Source organism: Rhopalosiphum maidis, chromosome 1 (genome assembly GCF_003676215.2).
Source record: "Rhopalosiphum maidis isolate BTI-1 chromosome 1, ASM367621v3, whole genome shotgun sequence".
NCBI lineage: Eukaryota > Metazoa > Arthropoda > Insecta > Hemiptera > Aphididae > Rhopalosiphum > Rhopalosiphum maidis.
Window position 1 is genome coordinate 34227463 of NC_040877.1, and position 25122 is coordinate 34252584.

The 25122-nt window shown below is 26.0% G+C and overlaps 1 protein-coding gene across 2 annotated transcripts in view; it reads left to right on the forward strand.

Moving 5' to 3' along the window:
• The first annotated feature begins 13432 nt into the window (after positions 1-13432).
• Positions 13433-25122, forward strand: part of LOC113548512 (putative phospholipase B-like lamina ancestor) — a 29667-nt gene continuing 17977 nt past the window's right edge. For both annotated transcript variants that reach the window (XM_026949424.1, XM_026949423.1), the window contains exon 1: positions 13433-13852. The gene's annotated coding sequence lies outside the window, so the exon portion shown is untranslated. The remainder of the gene's footprint in view (positions 13853-25122) is intronic.

The window sequence follows — 25122 nt, forward strand, 5'->3', positions numbered from 1 at the left end:
AAATAATCTAATAATAAATAATCTAACATAACACATTAGTTAAAGTTATTATTATAATAAGCACAGATCTATGAAGATATGTATTAGCAAAAGTTTATTATTTTTAAAAAATGTCCAGTTTTTATTTATAGTGATACTGCTTTGTTAATTATTTTAAAATATGCTTGAATTTTAACAACTCAAAAAACTTTTATATTTTTTCTCTGCAGTAGGTATTAGTAAAAATTAGCCGGTTATGTTAGGTAAAAAAAAAAAAAAAAAAATAACATAAAGAAACTGAAAAAGAAATATAATATAAGTAAGTATATAACCTTGCAGTTTATGGCTTCGCGGCTATAAGCATAAAAGCAATATTCACATACATGTAACAATATATTATGGATGGATATTGGATACGTATAGATTATTACTTTTTGGTTTTTACCCCATTATTTAATTAACCATTAGCTGCATGATTTATTTTACCTTTTTTTTTTTATGAAAAACTCTTCCTATGTAATTAAAAAGTGTAAAAATAAAATACATACCTATATTTTGAACGTGTCTCTTCATACTGAAAATTAATGATGAGTTTAAAAATATTAAATATTCATTTTGTTTTCATAGTTAGATGTTTCTATGTTTCTTATGAATTATAGTAATGATAAAATGGTTTCATAAAATAAATATCAAATAATTAAAATAAAATACTACTTGTACCTTGTACTAGTTTACTATATATTGTATATATATTAAAAACAATAAAATACTTAACCGGTTTTATCTAGTCTTTGATATGAATTAATATTATTCTTAACAATTATTAGGTAATAATAAAATTGGTTATATATTTATATTTACTAGTATTGACTATTGATTATCAATAGCCATTGTATGATGTACACCTATAAAATAGAATTCAGTCCAACCAATTCTCGCTGTCCTCTCATTATTAATTATTTTGTATAGCATATAAATGTTGATTAATAACTATATTTATAAATACTAATTTTTTAATATTAGTATTAACTATTAATTATACTGAACTGAAACTAAAAATTCTTCACTTATCCATTTTTTCCTTTGTTTGGTTTTAAAATTACAATTTTAAATTATATATTTTTGATTTGTCAACAAATAAGTTATTAAAATAACAATTTTTAATTTAGTGATAAAAATACTGTGGCGTTACTTTCAAAAGTTAATGATAACTAATAAGCATAATGGAAGATATTTTGAATCGCAGATATCATCTAATTATTAGGTATTGGTAATATAATAACATGAGAATATAATAAAAATTAAACTTATATGTTTAGAAATGATTTATAGTGTTCGTGTATTGTATATATACTATTGAGAACTAAGTAAATAACGAAATATGTTTTTACTATCTATATGTATAAGAGCTACCTCTGTTATCTACTGAACTACAGGAAAGATTAAATGATGGCTTAGCGCCATGATGTGTATTTATTAAGCAATAATATACGTATAATTTATACTAACTTACTAAGCAAGAAGAAAAAGCCAGATTTTATTTTGTAGTTTTTATCTGTAAATTCGATTTTAATATTGTATGTAACGTAATTAAAACTATGCATATTTTAAAATCGTACACGACTCTGGACTTTTTTTTATAAACTACATAGGTTTCGAGATAAAAAAAATTAAGTATGCACATTATTACAATAGCAACCAGGACCATATACGCTAACTGAATGTTAGTTATTGGATGGGGAGCAGGGAGGGAGCGTTCAATCGTTATGCTGCACCATGATATTTTTGGCGCCAGTCTGTAGATAGCAATGTTGTTATTTTAAATTTAAATGCATTGATAAATCGTCGCTTTGATAAAACAATTTCCATCAAAGTTCGATGCATTACCATATTAGTACAGCAAAATTATCAATATTTTTTGTTTACTTGTATAAGAAGATTTAATATCCACGTTAGTATAGCTGGCAAATAGGCTAAAAAAAAAATTGTAATGGTATCCACAGGAAATTATTTAATAAGCATAGAATCTTTTAAACAAATTGTAACGGCTAAATTGTATAGTATAGTATAGACCGTTATCCGTAATAACAAGAGATTAATATCGTGTCTAGCCTGCATTAATCACGTACATTTCTTTTGCTCCCCCCTACATTCAAAATATTATAATATTTTTTTGTGCAATCATTTAACGTGATGTATTTACACGACTAATTTTTAATTTTTAAATGCTTTTAGACTACGCGTAAAGTTAAAATTTCTCGTTTGGACTAGAATAACATTTCTCCAACCAAAGTTTTACAGGAAATTATTGATTTTACACATAGGTAATCTATAGACGTGCAATGCAAAAATTACGAAAATATAGTCGTGTAAATACATAAATTTCTAAGCGCTTAAAATTGTGGTGCTTAGAGTGTCTGTGAGGGTGGTGTAGAGTGAGAGAAATGCACGCTGTAATAGACCGCAAGCATCACTTTTGATTGAAAACAATATTTTTCTCCTCGTCATATATATCTATATATAGGTACAAGACATTATTATATTGCTAAGAATTTAATTAAAAACACGAATGAATACGTTTATTGTATAGTATATATTATACATATCAAATGTTAATTACTACTGATATATAAATGAAGACGATGCAATCTTCAATTTGATTTAAACAACTTTTTAGTTACATTTTATTGATCAATTGTCACTATTTCTCAGACTTGTTTCGAGGTTAGGTAAGAATAATAATTATTACATAGATACGTAGACATATTAAAAAATTAACTTTAAGATTAGATTAATTTTTCTGTGATTCAAAGATTATTTTCAATTGTTATATTATATAAAATATACTCAGAATATATTTGCATACAAATTGAACTCGGTATTGTAAAAAAAGTTAACATACAAACACATATAGGTATAATGAATGATCTTACGCTTAACACGATGTTTAAATGTTTAATAATATGTCAGTTCACTCTATTACTAAACCTCATGGTTATAAGTTTTTATATAGGATGTTTGAATTTAAAAATGAAAATGTTTGAGAAATGCAAATCTTTTACAACCATCATAAACATTATAAGTTTATACCGCTATGGAACCATACCATCAGGAACTCTGGCACGAACGGATTACTCAAATTTATTAAAGGGCTAGTATTAAAAACTTAAAAGCTTCTGTGAGCAAAATAATTATTGCATTGGAATGAGCTTGTTTATTTTTTTAGCTACAGTATGTATAATCTGCCAATCTCTAACTATGCAACAATATGAAGAATCCTAATAAATGGCCTACTTAAATGATTATTCGCCCACTACCCGAGACCGTTCGATAATATATGATAGCTATATAATACTGCTAATTAATTTCGTGCTAATATTCAACGTGTACGTAGTAATATAATATTTTTCATTTATTTTTATTATTATTTAAGTATTTTCTATAAGAAGATTATGGACCCCATTGAACATATTTGTGTGGGTGCTCCATAATGTGTATGCTATGAAACTTTTTCGCTGTACAGCACTTGTGCGATATATTTATCGCGTACGCTATATTATTATATATACATAAAATATACGATTTCTACATAAGCCCATTCCATAATACAATTTTATTATGCATCGTATTCGTGTATATATAGGGCAGTACTGCATTAGTTATATAACTTCAATACATCAATGTGTGTGTTACAACTGTTCCGACACGAAACGTCGACCTAAATCGACTAACATTTAGTCGGTCGTTAAAAACAAAATACATACGAGTTCGTCGCAGCAAAAGGAAACCCTGACGTAGAACATATTATAATATTATGTTATATACGTTTACCGTATTATAGACTCGTGTACACTGTGGTATAGCCATTATACTAGAGTGTATTATTCTAATTTACACACAAAATAATATAATATTCATATATTATGTATATTGTACACACTACATTTCACTGATACAGAGAAGGATTCAGAGTCTATTTTGTAGTTTTCATTTTTCGTATTATATGCATTTTTAGTAAAGTCGATAAATTATCAAGCATATATTTTTAACCTGAATAGTTAGGTTACGTGCCTTGTTTACGTTTTTACAAAAAATATATATGTATAATACATATTTGTTTAAAATATATTTTATTATTATTATTAAATATCACTACTTTTGAAAATATGCACCATTAGCTTTACAATATATATTACTTAATTTTACCAACAATTAAATAATAATTATAAAACGGAGACTTATAACTGCTATAATTATTGCATTTGTTTTGTTTGTATCGAGTACAATTCTCTTTTTCATTGCTCTTGAAACATTCAACAAATGCTTAAAAGCTGACATAAATCCAATATCGTTAAAATTGATATTTGTATCTATATTCTTATATAAATAATATGACCATAATTTAGAAAAGTAAATAATGCAAGTAATAATTGTAATTGAGTTCATAAATAATTGATTTCAAGATTTATTTTTTTTAAATATATTTTTAAACATTTTCTTATTCCATATTTCTACTACTACTACTACTAATAATAATAATAATAATATAATCCATAACCTGCAATAGTAATCATTTAAATTTTAAATAAATAAAAAAAAAATGGATTTTTGTAAGCCAAAACTAAATTTATATGTGAATCACTTTAAACTAACCTAAAAGAGTTTAAATAATAAGTTAAGAGCACGCTTTGAGTCTAAAGGATTTAATAGATTCTATTAATATATTTTTTTTTGTAAATGGTCTATTAGTCTTTGAGTCTCTATAGAGGACAAACAAAGAAAATTAAATTTTAAAAAATTTTAAATTCTGATATACATGATAAATAGTCGAAAAATTCTTAAATTTTCAACTTTTTATAGAGACATAAAACTTTATGGTAGATACCTATATATTATTATATTTTATACACACATTGATATTTTCTAATGCATTATTTTTGTAAATCCAAAAGTTATTTTATCCTACTGTATTACGAATAGTAAAATAAACTAATTTACCTAAAAGCAATATATCAAAAAATTTAAAACGATATAAACTTAGTGATAGGTATACCGTCTCCGCTCAGAATCGTTTTTTATATGTAATAATATAACATTAAATTCAAGTTTATTTAACACATCCATTAAAGTTACCGACTCGACACATATCGTACATCAAAGTGGTGGGTACCCACTTGCTCACCTTTTTATATAAAAAAAAAACCAACACAATATAGATAAATCATATTATAATACTATAATAGTAATAAGTCATTACTTATAACAATTTGTGAATGTACGCCTTATTGTTGTCAAGTTGCTCTAATTTAAAAGTTAGTACTTATTATTAACTATTAAGTATATATAATTTTTAAAAAGTATTATAAGGGGGAAGGGGTTGTCATTCTAAAAAATTTGGAACATTTAAGCCTATGTCCAAAATCGAATCGAATAACAATAAACACAAATAAAATATATACCTAATATATAGTATAATGACGATCTTTTGTACCCTCTGTGGAGGCCGATGTCTAGACACTATACCAACAATACATCGATTTATATACATACAATATGCTTATAGACATTATTATAGACATATATATATATATATATATATATAAACGGTTTAATCAGCAAATATATATAATATATACCATTAGAATAAACTATAAAATAAAATCATATAAGATTTGTATGTCTCCCACGCAACTAATCGACTATTACATTATATGATAATAGTAAATATCTAACAATACTTTGAAGCTCACATAAATATATATTATACTAAAAAAATTATAATTATAGTACTATACACTAGTTAATCAAAAAATTTTTTTTCATTTTTTTCACTAAAATCAAAATTAGGTTTTCTTTCAGCACGTGTCACGACGCGTGTAGCTCATCATTTTACACAACCAAGTCACTTGGTATACGTAGTATGTTTGTAATATAACTCTTACTCACGTTTTACTTTTTTACTTCTGACTTTGCACAAAATTTTAATAGTATTATGATGTAAAAAAAAAAAAAAAATAATAAAGTTGATTAGTGTGGTAAAAATTTACACGTGTGGGTAGTAGATGATGTACTATAATGATACATTCATTATATATGTTATATACTAATATAATATAATTAAATTTACTCATGTCACTACTGTATTATATCGAAAGTTCAAGTATACATTTAAAAACCCAATCATTTGGTAGAATTTAAAGCTAAAAATTTAAATTAACATATTAATATATGCAAATATTTAAAATATATTAATTCATTAATTGTCTTAGATTTTTATTTAAATATTTAAATAAAAATAAGTAGCTATAACTAAACAATTTTAACTTATAATATTATCGAGGAAAATATATGCTTAGAACTTAAAATTCTTTCATTATTTTGAAAAAAAATCAGTACCTATAGGATTTGGTTTCGATTTATGTTCCAGTTAAACCAGTAGTTTAGAGATACATTTTTTTCCAATGATAAGATCTAATAATAGTTATCTAATTGGGTTAAAATAACTAAAGTAATAATTTTTATTTCTTTAAAAACACCCAAAACAAATTTTAAAAAACCTTGCTTTACAAACATTGTATAAAGTTAAAGCATCACCAACGCGCATCAATCATCATGTTTAATACAATCAAATACTCAATTGTCTCTATCAAAATAATTAAAACTACTTAAATCAATTTTATATCTAAATGTACATACAAATAAAATAAAAATTATGATTTTTTTACAACTCAAATAACCATAGATACTCAAAATGTTCACTAAATGTTTATATTATTAGCGGTTTTTATAAAAGATAAAATTATTAAACTTTTTGAATGTTTTTTAAATTATTATCGAATATCTTAGTATTTAATACAAAATTCTTCATGTTTATATTGAAAAATTAAAATCTAAAAATATTTAAGTACAATTTTTTTATATACATTTGAAGTTCAAATTTCAACGAAAATAAATGTTTTACCATAGAATAACGGTGTTAGTTATTTTTTTGTTATTTATAATTATTATCCGTGAAAACTTACAACCGTAAGGTACTTATAAAATATTATCCGTTACAATACACACATATTTTAGTTTTTTTTCTATAAATATCGATTAAAAAGTGTTTAATGAGTTAAACATTTTGAAAATTTAAAACAGTTTCTCATTAGCTATGAGAGTTTTTTTTTAATATTTAAAATACATAGGAAGATTTTTATTTATAAGCATCAAACAAGAAAATTCGTCAAATCAAAAAAAAAAAAAAATTATAAAATAAATTATATATGTAAATGATAAGAATAATAATTTTAGTTATTTGTTATAATTAAAAAAAATTATTCACGGGTACTTAAAATGTTTAACATATACTATGATATTTTATGCATACAATAAAATTTAAAAATTAAATGTTTTCAGCAAAAATTAACTAACTTATCAAGTACATATATTATTATTTTTAAAATAAATTTTACTCTAATAGACAATATACCATAAATTCGTAAACGACATTTTTAGATTTTTATTAAACTAACGACCATTCGACTGTAGTTAAACATTGCATTTTATACTAGTATAAGTACTATTATATAATTTGTAGTTTATATATAGTTTAATGCATTTGTTAAATATTTCTAACTCCTATCCCATTTTAAATAATAAAACAATTTACAAAATAATTGATACAGATAAAATCATTACCCTGTTAATATTCAAAACTAATAAGATAAAAACATTTGTATATTTGATTTAAAATTAACAATTAACACTTTAACTCAGTCAAATAATTAATATAAGTTTATTGTAGTTTATTTGATTTGAGTGTCATATTTATTCGTTAAAATTCCATTCAAACATATCCACTTATATTGATCAATGAAGTTCAATATATTATTAAGTACTTTGATACAGATTATTATTGATCACATGTGTTAAGTGTGATTATTATTATAAATTATATTAATTATAATATCTTAATATACATCACTTGTGTGATATTTCACACAGTAATTTAAAAACTGACGATACATATTGTTATTTAAATGTAAAACTGTGAAGTCATTAATATTATGTATTTTATAGTACCTATTACTATTTAGTATTTGTACGTTGCAGCTGTTTCGTTAAATGGTTCTTAACTCGCTGTAGCAACTGGTCGCAATTTATTTTATACATTTTTTTACTAACAGATGACATAAAACACATGGTTTAGTAAGCATAAAAATATAAAACAATTATCCTCAACATATCATTATGTATTAAAAGTATATAATATGTGTCAATATGTGTATTGGATAGGTACTAATATTAATAATTGCATTATTGTTAAATTATGAATGACGATTGTATAATTTATATTAACTGGCTTGTATTACGAGTTATATTACTTCTCACTTAATATTTATTAGTATATTCTCATAAGAAGAACAATAAAATCATAAATTATTGTAATAAAAAAGAATTATTTTGTCATGTAAGATGAAATTAAATAAAAGGATATATTTAAATGGAGCACTATTATTTCTATATTGAAGATCACAACACTAGGTACTGAAAAACCGGCAAGTGTATTGTTTATTTGTGATGTATATTTGATATTTGTAATTATTATGCTAATAGTGAAACTTAATTTGCCTAAAAATCCAAAAATAACCGGTGAAATTTTAGTAAAAACGGTAACGTATATTTTACTTACTATTTTAACAGCTTTTTTGGATTTTCGCGATTTTTTCAAAAATGTTGAAAACGGTTTTAAACTACAAAAATGTATAATATTGTTAAATTTCAAAACTAACAATTTTTTTTTCAATATCTGTTTCATATGTATTTATTTCATAACAGTTGAAAGCTATTAACTTAGATGATATATACTATTAAAATATAAGTTTTCGATTGATGAAAATTCAGATTATCCGAAATTCTGAGCATTGAATTTTGGCTCCAATAAGTATTTACAAAAATAAGAAAATAAACTGCAGGTAATATATTTATTATTATCTTATTAAAACAGCAAACAATTTAACAATATTCAAGAATTAAAATAATTCTGATTACCTAATATATCAGTGGCCTTAAGACTTAAGAGGCCACTATTAGTTCACTATTTATTTTCTCTTAAACGTTGTAAGTATTTGAGTGAATTTACCAATAGTAAAACTTAAGTTAAAAATTATCTGTGTTATTTAATTACTTTTATCATGATATTTCAATTTCAATGCTAACAATAAGCATTTTTAAATTGTAACATTATACATATCTATAACTAGCATACATATTGAAATATCGGAAAAGTTCAACGTAAGAAAATAGATAAGGTTCTTGACTATGATGATATGTCACTCTAATTCTAAAGCTAACAACACAGTTGGTTCTGCTGAACGCAAAAATGCCATGTTGCTCGTCATAGGTCAGAGAGACAAAAGTTCGCTGACATCCAAATATCCTATTAAAGTATTAACGCTAAACTGTAAAGAACATATTTATATATTTATATAAATAGAATACTTTAATAAAAATTTGAAATTACTTTGTAAAATATTCAATAAACACATTACATATTTTTATAAATATTAAATGAGTATGTATTATTGTGTAGACATATAACAAACAAGCAGCTTATATATTATGTAGTTATGTACACTATATCATGTATAGGTTATATTATCCTTTATTGTAATATCGCTAATCTTCTTTTAATAAACATCTCACCGATTGCATGTTGTATTGTGCTAATTTAATCATTAGGGACTTGTCATATGAATAAATATCACATATTTTCTATTTAAACTTCATTTGGTGTGTTCGATGCACTTTTAAAATTGCAAACTTTAGTTTTCTTAAAAATGCAGTGTTAAACCACTACTTCAAAGTTCATGTTACTAAATAATAAACTTAAAATTACACCTACACTTTATGATATTTATTATATGAATATTTTAATTGTAAATTCTTTCTTATTAATTTATAAAATATATGATATCGTATTTATAATTATATGATTCATGATGGCGTTAACGAAAAATATTAATCACACGCACTCTATACCTAAATATAAATTATAATTGAACATTTCTTATTACAAAGAAATTATTTATACAACGAATGTTATGAACATTATTCCGCTTAATCAATGATACAATGGTAATCAGTCGTTCAGGTTAACGGTGGCTTGTATCTATTTTTACTATACATATAATTTACCCATTACACTTGTATATTATAGTGTGTAAATGTATACATAACGTTTTCACACGTTCACGTACATCGTGTGATGTATTGTATTTGTATTTTGTGGCAAAAGTTTACAAGTATTATGATATAGTATTTTTTCATACACAGTTGAAAATCATAATACTACTTAATCTTAACATATGAAGTGTATTTTAACTACCTATTATTTCAAATTAACAAAGATTTTTAATAATAAATAGTATTGAATACTTTGAACATTATCATGTTATAAAATGATTAAAAACATCCCACATAATTATCTTAATTTTTATCTCGGCATAAAAAAATATACGAATGCAAATGGCCTAGTATTTCTCCATAGGGCTTTAATTTAGTGTATATAATATGTATATATTAATATATTATAATATAAACGACAGCAAACAATTATCAAAATTCGAACTGATTTAAATGCAATTGTCTTAAATTTTCTTAACGTAAGGTATATGTACCTATATTATAAGTACACAAAATAAGAGGAAGGTATTTCGTTTTTTATTAATTTCAACCGAAGAGTAAAATACTACATGGTTACGTTTTAGAAATTGGACATAATATTGATATGGCGGAATATCAAAGTTTTATTATAATACGATTAATTTAATATATACCATCGGTAAGAGTCCAGTGTTGATATGGTTTTTTTTTTTTAGTATTTTCGAACTATCTTTCAAAAACCTATAATAATAAAAAAATTGTACGATTAGTTTAGGCACATTAAAAATACTAAATAATTGAAAATATAACCTTATATTAAACAAATATTTATTTTTATTTTTGTATCGGCTATCTGATATTACGGATTACACGAATACGATGACGTGTAATTTGTATCAAAAGAAATACAGAAAAATTAAAAACATCAAAAATATTGAAAATTTAAATGCCGGTTTATCGATTAATGTTAGCGATTGCCCCACTTTTTTTTTAAAACGGTAGGTACTTCATACTTTTTCTATACATATGTCGAATTTGTGAGGTGATAGAACAAACACTTTTTTTTGGAAAATTAGAACTCAGTTATGATCATACCCTTTTTAAATTCATATCACACGTTTCCATTTTTATGATAGGCACAGTTAGAGTATAACTATATTGGTTAATGATTATAACGTTATTTAATGAAATAAATAGATACTGAAATAGTGCAATAAATGTATTACAATTACATATATCATACGAGAGATAGTGTTCCAAAATATACTCAATATTATCTACTATTGTATTATTTGGCATTATTTAACAAACTTACATTCAGACAAACATACTCGGATTCTAATGGAGACCACTAAATATAATAATTGGACGGCACACACAGTACAGCTGGTGGTCAAACACGCTGCAGGGGTTCGAAACATAGACGTTCACGTACACCCCTCGCATAGATATCGTGTTGTACGCGCACGTGGATACACACTGTCTTGCATCGACACTATATTCAACTGTATATAACTGCACTCGGATATCGTGTACAACAATATATTATACTCAACAGCGTATAGTTACTCTATAACTTACCTATACCTACATATGTTGTATTGTATACATCTATATATATATGCATGTAACAAGCCGTATACTCGAGGGGTGGTTTTGGGGTGTAAAACCTTCCAAACCCGTTAAAAAAAATATATTACAACCAAAGTAATAATTTATACATCAAATATACTGTACACATACATTATATCAAAATAAATTTAAAATCCCTTCGAATTGGTAGGTATAAACAGTAGTGGTATTCGCTGAACTCTTATAACTACATAACGTGTTTGCATATGTTTAATCATTCACTCCTGTACATTATTATACTCTCGTCGTCCGTATATTATATACATTGACGACCACGCGTAACATAGAAATAAACAGGATTGAATATCCAACAGTCTGTAGCACTCTATAACACTATATGTAGGTGCGTATATATTGTATTGTTTATAAGCGTGCGTGTCTTTAAATCTTCATGGATACAAAACGATATAAAGATACGCGTCGGGGAAAAAAAATGGTTTTACACGTGCTGCACCTACAAGTCATATACGTGTACCTATACCACGGGCGGTGTATGATGTACATGCACACATGTGATAGCAAGACGAGGCTATTGTATAGGTAATATGCAATTGTACCTATAGTATATAATATAATGTACATGCATAGTAGATCAATAGGCGAACTCGAACGCACATGGAGCTAGCCGATTGATTGACCTAGAGAGGAGATCGTGCATGTGTGTTGTACTCTCCATACTGCACACACACGCACACTCACAATACACGGCGATATATTCGATTCTCTCTTACATATAGTCACGCGAATGGAAATGTCTTATATGCTATATTTATAGACGTACGCGCGATACACAAAAAGCGTACACGCGCGCTTGCGCGAGATACGGGTTCATAGGGGTTCATCCCGGTAGGTCGTTCAACTCGATACATCACGAACGTTTCCGCAGCAAGAAAACACTATAAGACGATTCGGCCGTCGTCGTCGTCGTCGTCGTCGTCTTCCCCTTGCGAGGGTATAGTGATCAGATCACCGGGTCTGCGTGGATCCGATGACGGTGGTGGAGACTATACTTTCGTAGTGCCTCGGCTGTCGGTAGTCCCGAGTGTGCCAAACATGCTCAATGGCTCCGACTCCCCCAGTTGGGTTAACTAGTGGAATTAAGACCGTTCGAGCCGATTGGTTTGTATTTAAATAAAACATAGAACTAGCCGACATATTATATTATTCTATACGCTGTCCGGCTATGTTTTTGATACCTATGCATAAACCGATAAACCTATCAAACTGCTAATTTTAAAACGTTATTTCGACTAGGTCGTATAAAATACGCTTGCACCCCCGTCCGTAAATATAACGAGCACGGCACATATACTTACAACGATACAACGAAAAGCGTAGAACGTCGTGGAAAAATAAAATGATGAGCTATAACACTAAATAGCATGCTGCTGCCGCCGCGGATCGCGATCGACTTGTGAAACGTTACTGGAATACATTAAGGACAGCGCTTCGAGAAGGATACACAAATGGCGTGACGACTGCCAACGATAATAATAATAATAATATAATACAAAATAATATAATTAATCGCGTGATCGCCATTTTGGTCACCATTGACCGCGCGCGTAACCCTATATAGAGGGGTCCCGTCTGCAGCGGTCCAGACATAGTCGGCGATGGCGGCGGTGGCGACGACGGCGCGGCCGCTTGCGAGCGCGCGGCCAGGCCTCTCTCTCCTCAGTCGTCCGAACACCAGCTCAGCAGCACCGACTCCTCCGACCGGCTGCCCACCCGGTTGCCCGCGTACGGACTTCACGCACACGCCCGCTGTGCCGCGCGTCGTCGTCGTCTTCCGTTCGCATATTCTTCGTATCTATTTTTATGTTTCCATTGCTCTCTTCTCCGACATCGATACACCACACAACGCATCATAATATATTTATGTTTGATACATAATTTCCATTGAGAATATTATTGTATACCTGTCGCAGGTACCGCACCATACATACATACAAGTATACTGCAACCCACCTAATAGGTATTTCCTTATTCGTTTCGGTTTCATTTCTTTTCCCTCGTCGCCCGAATAAGTTTTGAATGAAGAACGTACGTCAAGACAGTGTATCTCATTACCAGAGATTTCTCGAAGTTACAGGTAAATGTCACAAAATACAAATACGTATACGGCTGTATGCAATTATATAATACATATTAAACGTCTAAAATACAGATATATGAATATATACAATTTTATAATAAGTACTCATGCCGGATTGCATAAACAGTGTAATGATGTATTCTATAATAGTTCGATAAAATTAAATGGATCGATCGTAGACTACTAGATAATGTTTAAGGGAACATTGGCACACTATTGATTCATTAAATGTTGAGTGATTGTTCATACAACCCGGCTATAATACGTATTATGCGATAATCGTACCGCACCACCGGTAAATTTATTATATGTATAAGGTATACAGGCAGTTTATTGTGTATAGTCATATTTCAGTTGTAGCATTTATACGTGTAGATCGTTTGACAATTTGATGATTTGAAACATTAAGGGAATTGAGAAGAGGTAGGAAAATTGTGACGAGGTGGTAAAATGACGCACGTGCAGTATCGTATAGTGTTATATATCATAGTGATTCGCAATATCATAACGAGTGTATAGGTAATGCATACTGTGTACGCGATAACAGCTGGTCGAGAAATTAGGTTTTTAGAGCGCGCATGCACACACACACATACACACACGATACGCGTGTATTTGCACTCGAATCTCCGCTGTCCTCGGTGCGTCCAGTGTTAAAAAAAAAATTTGCCAAAACGCGAATTACACACGTGGCCGTCGCGGTCGGTCAAACACGGACGGTTCACCGATTTTGGGCTGCAAAAAAGTTTTACTATTATACTCATATGTTTTATTATTATTATTCTTGTACGAGGTTCGTTCGGTGGGTATCAGATGTGTATTTGTATTATATATGCCCATGTCATTATTACAATACATAATACCTATATATATATATATATACATTTAGGTAGAATATGGTATGTATATATATAAATATATAGTCATGTAGGAACCTTAAATTTCATTGTGCATGTTGTAGTTTGCATTATGTGTACTAAACGCCGCCAACGTTCAGGTAGGCCATGTGAAATTCACGCTCAAAAATATGATTTGAGATTGCTTCAACGATTGTATATATTTGGTTTAATTTAGATCGACGACGGGTGTTCTGATTTTCATATGACGGGAATAATTTTCATGAACCTATCGTGATTGATAACGATTGAAAAAAATTGTATTCGATGAAGGTCCACGTATGCCTGTGGTTTTAGACACCTGACATCCAACAAGAGAGTTATAGAAAATATTTTCGTACAAATGTTTATGTAAATTAAATATACACAAAAATAAATAATAAGATTGCGATATTTTTCCTATTTACCTACAACAACTGACTACACTATTGTGGAATCGATTATAATATTATTGTAGATAAAAATTTATATAAATAATATAGATAGATGAAAAACGATAATAATAATTAATAAGAAATTGCATAATATACGGCCTACACACTTATAATATTAATATTTATATGAGTAATTCCTTCCACGTTACTTTAATATCATTATTATTATATAATTTATAGTGCAAAATTTAGGTATATCAACATATAGATATGTCCATAATTTTACATAAATACTGTTATGCCAAGTACAGTAGTTAATGTAATACAATTTACCATATAAATTTTGCAGAACTCCTTTAAATATCATTTAATTCGTTTTTCATATAGAAAAATATAATTAGGTATTATTGTACTAGTATTTGCTTTAGCTCTAAACTGAAATATAATTGTTCATTATAAATCGTTGTATTAATTTATTTATGTTCTCTCTAATTTAATTTTTTTTTCTTTTTTAGTACACCTGACATAAGCACCGTTACTTAAATTATTAATTCGCTATGATTATTAGTATTAGTATTATTTCATGTATTATTTGCTTATTCATTATTTTTATTAATTGTACCTATATTCTACTGTCTCTACTTATGTTGAATAATTTATTACATATTATGTACTTGATGCAAATTCGAATAAATTTAAAAAAAAAATAAATATCAAAATATAACATACATACATCTATTTCTATAAAAAATATAATTGTTATCTAAATTTATTTTAAAGATTCAACATGTAAAAAACATATTAAGCTTATTTTGAACTACTAGATTAGGTATTTATAAAAAATATACTAGTCAATATTTATGTACCTACTACTATAGTAGATTAAATGTAACTATTTTAAAATCCTAACGACAAAAAATATTTAAAAAAAAAATAATAACGGACACTTGTATATTCACAATAGTGTTGTCATCATCAGTACCGAAATAGAGATAAATGCTTTATGTTATTCAAACGACAGTTGTTGTATTGCCAAAAATATTGCTGTACTTGTATTTTTTAAATTTTTTTTTCATGACTGATTTTAATACATTATTTTCATTATTTATATATAATTAATTTTTCAAGCATGTTCAAACTTAATCTAAACAATGTGTTTTGTAAAAAAAAATTTAATAATATATAGTATATTATATTCAATACATTGTATGATACCAGTGAAATTAGTTATATACATACTGATAACTTTCAATTCACTATAAAATAACTTTATCATGCGAGAACTTTTGTATCAATAAATTTTAATTTAAGTTAGTAAATTTCGAAATGTGTATCATTAGAATAATGAATAATGAAAACAATAGGTATTATTTTATCAACAGTATTTTTTTTTTATAAACATTACAAAAATTACTATTAATATTTTGCATTTGTGTCTTCAATAAGTGAAACGTACAGTAACATAAGTGTGGTACAAACAATTTATAATATTTTTCTAATAAGCAAGTAGATTTTAATATTTTTTTATCCTTTCTCTCGATTCGTTCTGCAGAAATGTTATGGTTCCTCAGCTTCTATCATTTTATAATATTTTTACTTTCAACCTAGATACCTAATTATAATTGTAGCATAACATAATATTATATTTTAACTATTCTCGCATTTCTTTATTATAATAAAAACCATCAATATAAACTCGAATCTTGAGTGTTATAAAAAAACATTATTATTTATTATGTAACTGACTAAAATTGTAATCATAAATGTAAAATAATATTGTTTACGTATAAAGTACTTTTTATTGTTTTTACCAAAAAGGATAATATCAAGTATCAAATGTCAAAATTGTTTTTTAAAATACAAATATCCTTATGAAATTTTTCAATCTATATTTTACAAGATGGTGTAGGTAATAATAATTTTTGCAATAAAGTAGTAAAATAATTAGTAAGCCGATGAAGTTGCCGGAACTAATTTTGGCGCTGCAACACGATTGCGCCCATTTTACTTTTTTTGCTGTAAAAATCGCAACTCGTTTATACTCAATGAAATATAAGTGTTGTCCTTTTAATAATTTTCCTTTTCAGTTTTACAAGCTTCAGACTGATAACAAAAAATAAACTGTTGAATTTCTTAAAAAGTGTTTCATATTATAATATTAGTACACACAATATACTATTTAAAAGTATTAATATATATTTTAAAAACGCTTATATTTCGTATTAAATAACCGGTTATTATATTATAGTTTATATGATATTGAAAAATATGTGTCTTTATTTTAAAGGTACATATTGAGAAAATACAAGTATTTAAAATGCCATGTATTAATATGTTTTAATATGTAGTGTATTGGGACATTGTTAAAATGACAACACCTATATAGCTTTATTTCATGGAGCGCAATCTTAAAGCAACCTAGAAGTCTATATTATGGAAAAAATGTATAGCATTTTAAAATAATATTTTTTTGTTAGCACAATTGAAATCAATATAGGCATGACCTAAAAAATTCGCACGCGAATACACACAATTGCATTCGTATGACAAATTCAGCATTTTTCGAATAGGGTGGTCTCGTTGTTAGCTGTGACACCGTGAAGTAACAAGATAGAACAAAAACTGTATGCGACCACCCACTTTAAAGATTTAATCAAAGTAACGCGATGAGTATTATATTTTCAACATAATTATTCTATTTTAATTAATTAATTTTTAAGTACCCTGATTTTACAATAAAATGTGATTGTGTCTATAATATGTATACACAATAACTAGTTAAAACGATGTTTCAATTTTCAATTTCGAAGGTTGATTACTAACAAAAAATTGGATATATAGTTTGTATTTTATAAAAATTCCAAGTATTTTCAAAATCACCAGAATAAAGCAAAAAAAACAGTATTCGACAAAATCGTTTTTATTTGTGTTTTTTGGTATTACTAAAAATCGAATAACCGTAGTACTTAAAATTTTAACCAAATGTTCATGTTAAAATTTTCTATGTACCTATAATATAATTTTTCTTTTGGGTTACTTATATATATGTACATTTGAAACTTTCCACGTGTTAGATTCTAAGTGAAGCGATAAATATATTGATTATACAATAATATATTGTTACAGTATTTTACTGATTTTTAATATTTTTTCTAGCTCCGAGACGCAGACTACATGTTTAATACAATAATACCACTATCGTACTAAATAATTCGCAGTTTTTTTCAAAGCTACAAAAAATATTAAAAATCAGAAGATTAATGAAATTAAAATGTTGAAACATCAATATTTTCAGAAAAATGAACTCTACGAAATGGCTATCATCAATTTTTTTGAAAATAATTAAATAAAAAAATATATTATTTAACTTTTTTATCAAAACATTAAAATAAATTAAAACATAAAATATTTGTAGTTCTTATTAAAAAACCAGAATTAGGATAATACCTCCATTATTTCAGGAGATTTCGCAATGCGTAAATCCTCATGGGACACCCAATTTATGTATAATAAGTAGTCAATAAAATACTCCAATTATCAACTTTGAGGGTAGGTTTTGGATAGAAAATTAGATCTAGCTTAACATTATATAATAAAAATTATATTTATTTTATTTTTATATAACAATATTATATTTGTAATTCCAAGTATTTTTTTTATAATCGAAAAAAATTAAAAAATAAATAAGGAAAAACGGATATTTTTACGCAAATCCAGTTTTTAACAATTTTTTTTTCATTTAATTCGAAAACGAATAACAATAAATACTTAAAATGTTGACCAATTGTTTAAATTATCATATTCTATCAAAGATAAAACTATCGAAATATTTTAATTATTTTTGAGCTATTTATAAGAAATTTTCAATTTCTTTTAGTTTTTTTTTATAAATATCGATTAAAAATTATTCGCTAAGTAGAAATGCTTGAAAATTGAATACAAATCTACTCATAAGTTGTTAATTTCTCAAAAAAATATCATAAATCTATAGTAACTATGTTTTTTATGAGCGTTTAAAGTTAGAGTTTTCACAAAATCTATAAAAATTATAATGCTTAGCAAATTATTTAGTAGTTAGTAGTTAGAAATTCATAACAATTTTTTCTTAAGATTTTAAATTTTAATATTAGGTTCTTTATAAATCGTATAACCTATGCAATAAATATTTAGCGAAAAATCAAATTAATTTTTAATGAGCATTTCAAATTCAAAATTCGACATTCCATATTTACGGTATAAATATTTTTTTAAACTGCTTATAAGCGTAACAAATTTTTAATTTTTTTTTGGTGCTTTTTTCTGTAATTGTTGATAAAAAAAATATTCACTGGATTAAAATTCTTGAATATTTAATACAATATTCAACATAAGTTTTTTTTATATCTGTATAATAATTAATAATATTAAAAATACTTATATTTTTTTATGTAAGTAGATTCTAGTTTAAATTTTTTATAAAATTCATCAAAAATGCAAACGCTAACTATTTTGTAATTAGAAATTCGTAAAAAATGTTGTAACTAAATTTTGAAAATGTAATACAAGATTCCTTAAGTAATTCATACTTAAATCATAAAATCCCAAGCAATTGTTTTTCAAAGACATTTTAATTTCGAATTTGGATAAAAAATTTTATTTAAAAATAAATAACGATGTTAATTTTCTTGTTATACCTTATATAAAACCTTTATTTATGAGAACTTAAAAATTTTATGTTTATTATTTTATTATGAATTTTACTTATGAAATTTATTTTTAGATATTATCTATTTTTAACCTATTTTTACTGTTTTATATTATATTATTATATATTTTATTCAAATTTTGAAATTAATTATATAAGTCCATTTCTAAAACTATTGGTTATTTTTAATTTTAAAAAATAGATAAAAGAAACACTTTATATTTTGTAGAACAAAATCGAATTCTTATTCACCGTCTTACTAACCAATAGCATACAAAGGCATTAAAAAGTATTTATCTTGAATATTATTATGAATTGACCATTTATTGACAATAGTTCGAAGTAGGTAAGAACATTATCTTTTTGTGATCTCGTTAGTATTTACGATATTTTAATTTTTAAGCAAGTTAAGAGTGTTTTTATTAATATAGAATTCTTACAACTAGCTTAAAAATTAAAATATTGTATAAACCCAATGAGAGATCATAGATAATATTCTTAAAGTTTGATATTCGGACAATTAATTATAATATTAAATCTAATACCTAACACAAAATTGGGACTGTAGAACGCAAATTTGCCATGTTATCCATGTGTTAGACAAATACATCTTAATATGAGGGTGTTTTTCAAAAGGATGCCCAAACCCGCATATCTTATCTATATGTCTTCGTATTACATAAATAACACGCAAGCAAATCTTTGTTCGACAGAACCAATTTTTGTTATTCATTTTAGTATTATAGATTTATATTTTATAAAATTAATTTATATATTATCTAACTTAAAGATATAAACATTTTCTAAGGCATATTATAACCTTTTATTTAAAATTTATATTGAGTTTTAATTGTGTAAATTAATATACATTTAAAATACTCGTTTTACTTAAAATTTCAAAACTAAAATACCAATAACAACTTATGCAAAGTCCTAGATAATATTCTTACTTTATGTTTGATAATAAAATACAAACTTACAAATTTATAACTCTTAGTATAATAATTACTAATTACCCTATTCTATGCTTCAGATAGATCAAACCACAACCTTAAAAACTGTATAAGAAACTGCCCAAATCTTGTACGACCGTTTCCGGTTCAGACTTATGAATATCATTCAAATCCACCAGTTTCCGTTCTTGGTTCTGATGCCATTCCTGATTATTCTCCGTATAGACTAAAAAAACAAAAAAATGGTGTAGAAACTTAAACCTTAATTACAAATTACGTTAAATTAATATATATAATAAAATAGGTACATAAAAAAAATCAATTTAATTTATTAAGCATTTTATAAATTGTATATATTTTCATGTATGTTTGTGTCATTTAATATTTTCTTTTTCTTATTTTTAGCACAAATGCTTATGCTTATTGTAACACTGATTTACATAGTATATGTTTTAAAAATAAAGTTTAATAATAAGCCAATTCAGCATAAAATTTAAAGCTAACAATACAAAATATGTTACTAGAAAGATAATTCAATGATTTGGCGTCCCCTTAATTTACATCACAGTGTGTATAGCAAAATGTAGGTATATGGATATACATAGAGTTATGAGGTATAAATAAGAAAGAAAATTACGTTGAAAAATATATTATTATGTATTATAAATTAAAAATGCAGTCATAATATGTATACGTCGAATAAAGAACTCATAAATTTTAATACAAGGATAATATACTTTACATTACACAGATCAATAAGTACGAGGTATTATCATCGATTGATCGATATATATTATACATTATATTTCATAAGTTCGATAATTTAATACTAGTATAAGTTACTATGTTACTAACCTTTGGGACGAGTTAACTATATCACACCTATAATTATATCCAACATCCATATAGGTATTATGTTATTGAAAAATCACGGTATCAGAAGGAATTCATCTGAAGGAAATATATTTCAACTTTAAAGGACAAAACGTCACAGCGCATAGATGCGTTAAAAAATAATATTATGTTATTATTTCATGAACGTAATATGACATTTTATGGACAATTAAATGACAAAAAACAATAGTAAAAACACTAAAAAATCATATCTTTATGTTTGTTTTCTACAGAATAATCATATTAATGTGACACTATAAACGTTATCCATTGAATGGGTGCAGGGCTTACACATACCACTATACAATATACAAAATTATATAATTATTTATACATTATATATACATATGTCATATATACTACACCATTACACCCATTGTACATACATATTATATTGTATGCGTGGTACATTATTAGTTTAGTGCGCGTCGACCTTCAAATACTAATTTTGTGTTGTAGCCTATAGGCACCTATATATTATAGTCCTATTTATTCTATGTGTATAGTGACCATATAGTATAAGTAGGTATCTTATATACATATATATACATATATATATATATATATACCTACGCAATAGCTCAATGCGTTTTTCGATCAAAACGTAGGTAGGTATATATATTTATACTATAGCCTTGCTTTACTCGAAAACAATATAGATAGGTGCAAACAAAATATCCACACATCTAAAATGAGATTCATCGACTCATTACGCATGTGTACAACTTAGACAAAAAGAGATGGTTCTGCGAGAACTATATGATATTATGATGTGTATGGTTTATACATTATAGTGTTTCTCGGTTGGATATTTTTTACTTTTATTTAAGGAATAAACATAATATGTATTGCCAAGCGCCAGTCGATGATATAATTAAAAATATTGAATGTTTGCTATCAATGACTTGGAAAATTTTTGAAAACACTCACATGTTCGACCTTGATAAAAGTGATTTATTTTTTGTGATATTCTAAAAATATTGTATAGCTCTTAAAATGTGATGAGTAATCGATCATATATTCTAATTAAATAATACCTATATGACTATATTAGTTTGTGCTTAAATAATTTACATTCATGCGTTATTTGTGTTCTTTCGCGGAAATCAACAATACTTCAAAGTTTGAAATGTATTGTGAATATTATGCATAGATACAACGCTGTCAAAATTGTTTATTCAAATATACTATTGTGTGGTTTGATGTTTCTTTTCATTTCGTAAAAAAACCTGACCTATTGTCTGTATTACACCTCACGGTTAATCTAGCTTGTGTTGAACTTGAACGAATTAAAATTATCTTTTTTGATGCGCCACACGCTGCCATTATAGAAATATGGTATACAAATTACATGTTAATGTACATGGTGTACATAAACTTTCGCAAACAAAGATAACGGTATTAAAATAAATATATAATAAAATATAATCGTTCAATGCCTCATTATATCTACAACTTTATAGAATATTGATAAATTAGGGTTAGACTGCACACGCTTGGTCTATTTTTGTACGTGATTTATCTTATTTAATGTACAATTTATTATATACGCTGCTATACATAATGTCTATGAACATATTGTAATATGTATAATATTGTATACATTATTATAGGTGTCTATAATAATGGCTATAATAGTTTTGTCTATATAAAACATAAAACAACTAATATATATTATATATAAACTAGAATGGTATTTTAATTGGTACAGTCGATACCTAGTTGTGTATCAATTATCAATTATTGATCGTTTAATTTTTGGATAACACTTTATATAAAACACATTTTACTTAACCTATCAAACGTATTTCAGACTTCAGTAGATTACACTATTGAATATTTGTTTTACATCGTCCCATAAAATAATAATATATACATACTATACAGGTGTATAATGCGTATTCAACATTACATATTGAAAACATTGTATAAAAAAAAAATATTCTATTTTTCAACACATTTACATTTTTCAGCCTGCGTTTTACACATCCCTGTCGGATGTCAAAAGTGGACCGTTCATCATAAACAAATAACACCAATTTTAAATTAATATTCCTTATATGTGATGTACACAGCACTCGTATAAACGAGTATATCGCAATAATGTCGCATAATATATAAATTTTTTGTGACTTAGAGCCTCAGGAAAAGAGTCTAAGAGTTTCATGTCCCTATAATCTGAGAAATCTTCATTTATAACGTTTGCTAGGTTTATGTCAAACCATGGCATGGTCAAGTACCTATTTGGTTTTTTTTAAATATTAACAATGTGCAGACACTAGACAGTAATAATAACTAAAAGGTTTCAAATACACATTCATAGAAAATGTATAAAACAAAAAAATGAATACAGTCATATTGTATGACATTGATGTAAAAACTCGGCACAATTTCAAACATACCTATGTGCATGAAGCATCACAATATAGTTAATTAAATATTTAAATCTTTTATATTTTATACTCAACATAAGCACATAGAGCTGTTTTTAAATTAATAGGTATACCAATTACTAGCAGTTATACATTGTGTTATTACAACAATTATCAATAATGTCTTTAAAACATCTAACATAAAAAACATATTTTTTTTTTTATTATTTTCGATTTTTATATTTTTTCGAAAGATATTGATACTGAATAAATACGAAACAAATAATATTACGCATTTATATACCTAGCTATAATAGTGGCTAATATCCATTATACAGTATTAAAATATCAAATGTGTTTTGCAATAATATAGCATTTAAAAATATACCTATAAATGTTCTCAAATAAAATCAACACGTGGTTAAAAATTCTTGATTTTATTTAATTTCTTCATAAACTTGTTGTACCTCGCAATAGGTTCAACATCATGCATTTCTTAAGACTATAATACTTTAAACATTTAACTATACAATGTATGCTAAATAATGCTTGACCTTAAATTTAAACTTATACAAAGAACTAAATGTACTTAAACTTGATGACCTATATGGTTATATATAATGTTATATACAATCTTACTTTTGAAATGTAATTTAGCCATGATATATTATCACGTTCCTAAGCTAAATTAACAAAAGTAATTTTATCTCTTCAAATATTTAAATTTAAAGATATTTTTCACACTTAAATTCTGTAGAAAATACAATATCATTATTCAAATATTATCAGGTAAAAAGTACACGAGAAACTCGGTTAACTTATTTACTCATCGTGTACCGGATATATTATGTGCTTAGTAACTATATATATGTAATGCTAACACTAGCAACCAATAATAAGTAATCATTATTTTAATCAAAAAACATTTTTTAAATATTAATCATTTTATTATCGATAGATACTCATTTTAATAATAAATTAATATGTTTTCCAATAAATGTAGTTACTGATTCCGATACGGTGTCATACGCGTATTCTCGAGTACACACTTTACATCGGCTTCAACTATTATATAGATTTTATTATACACACTG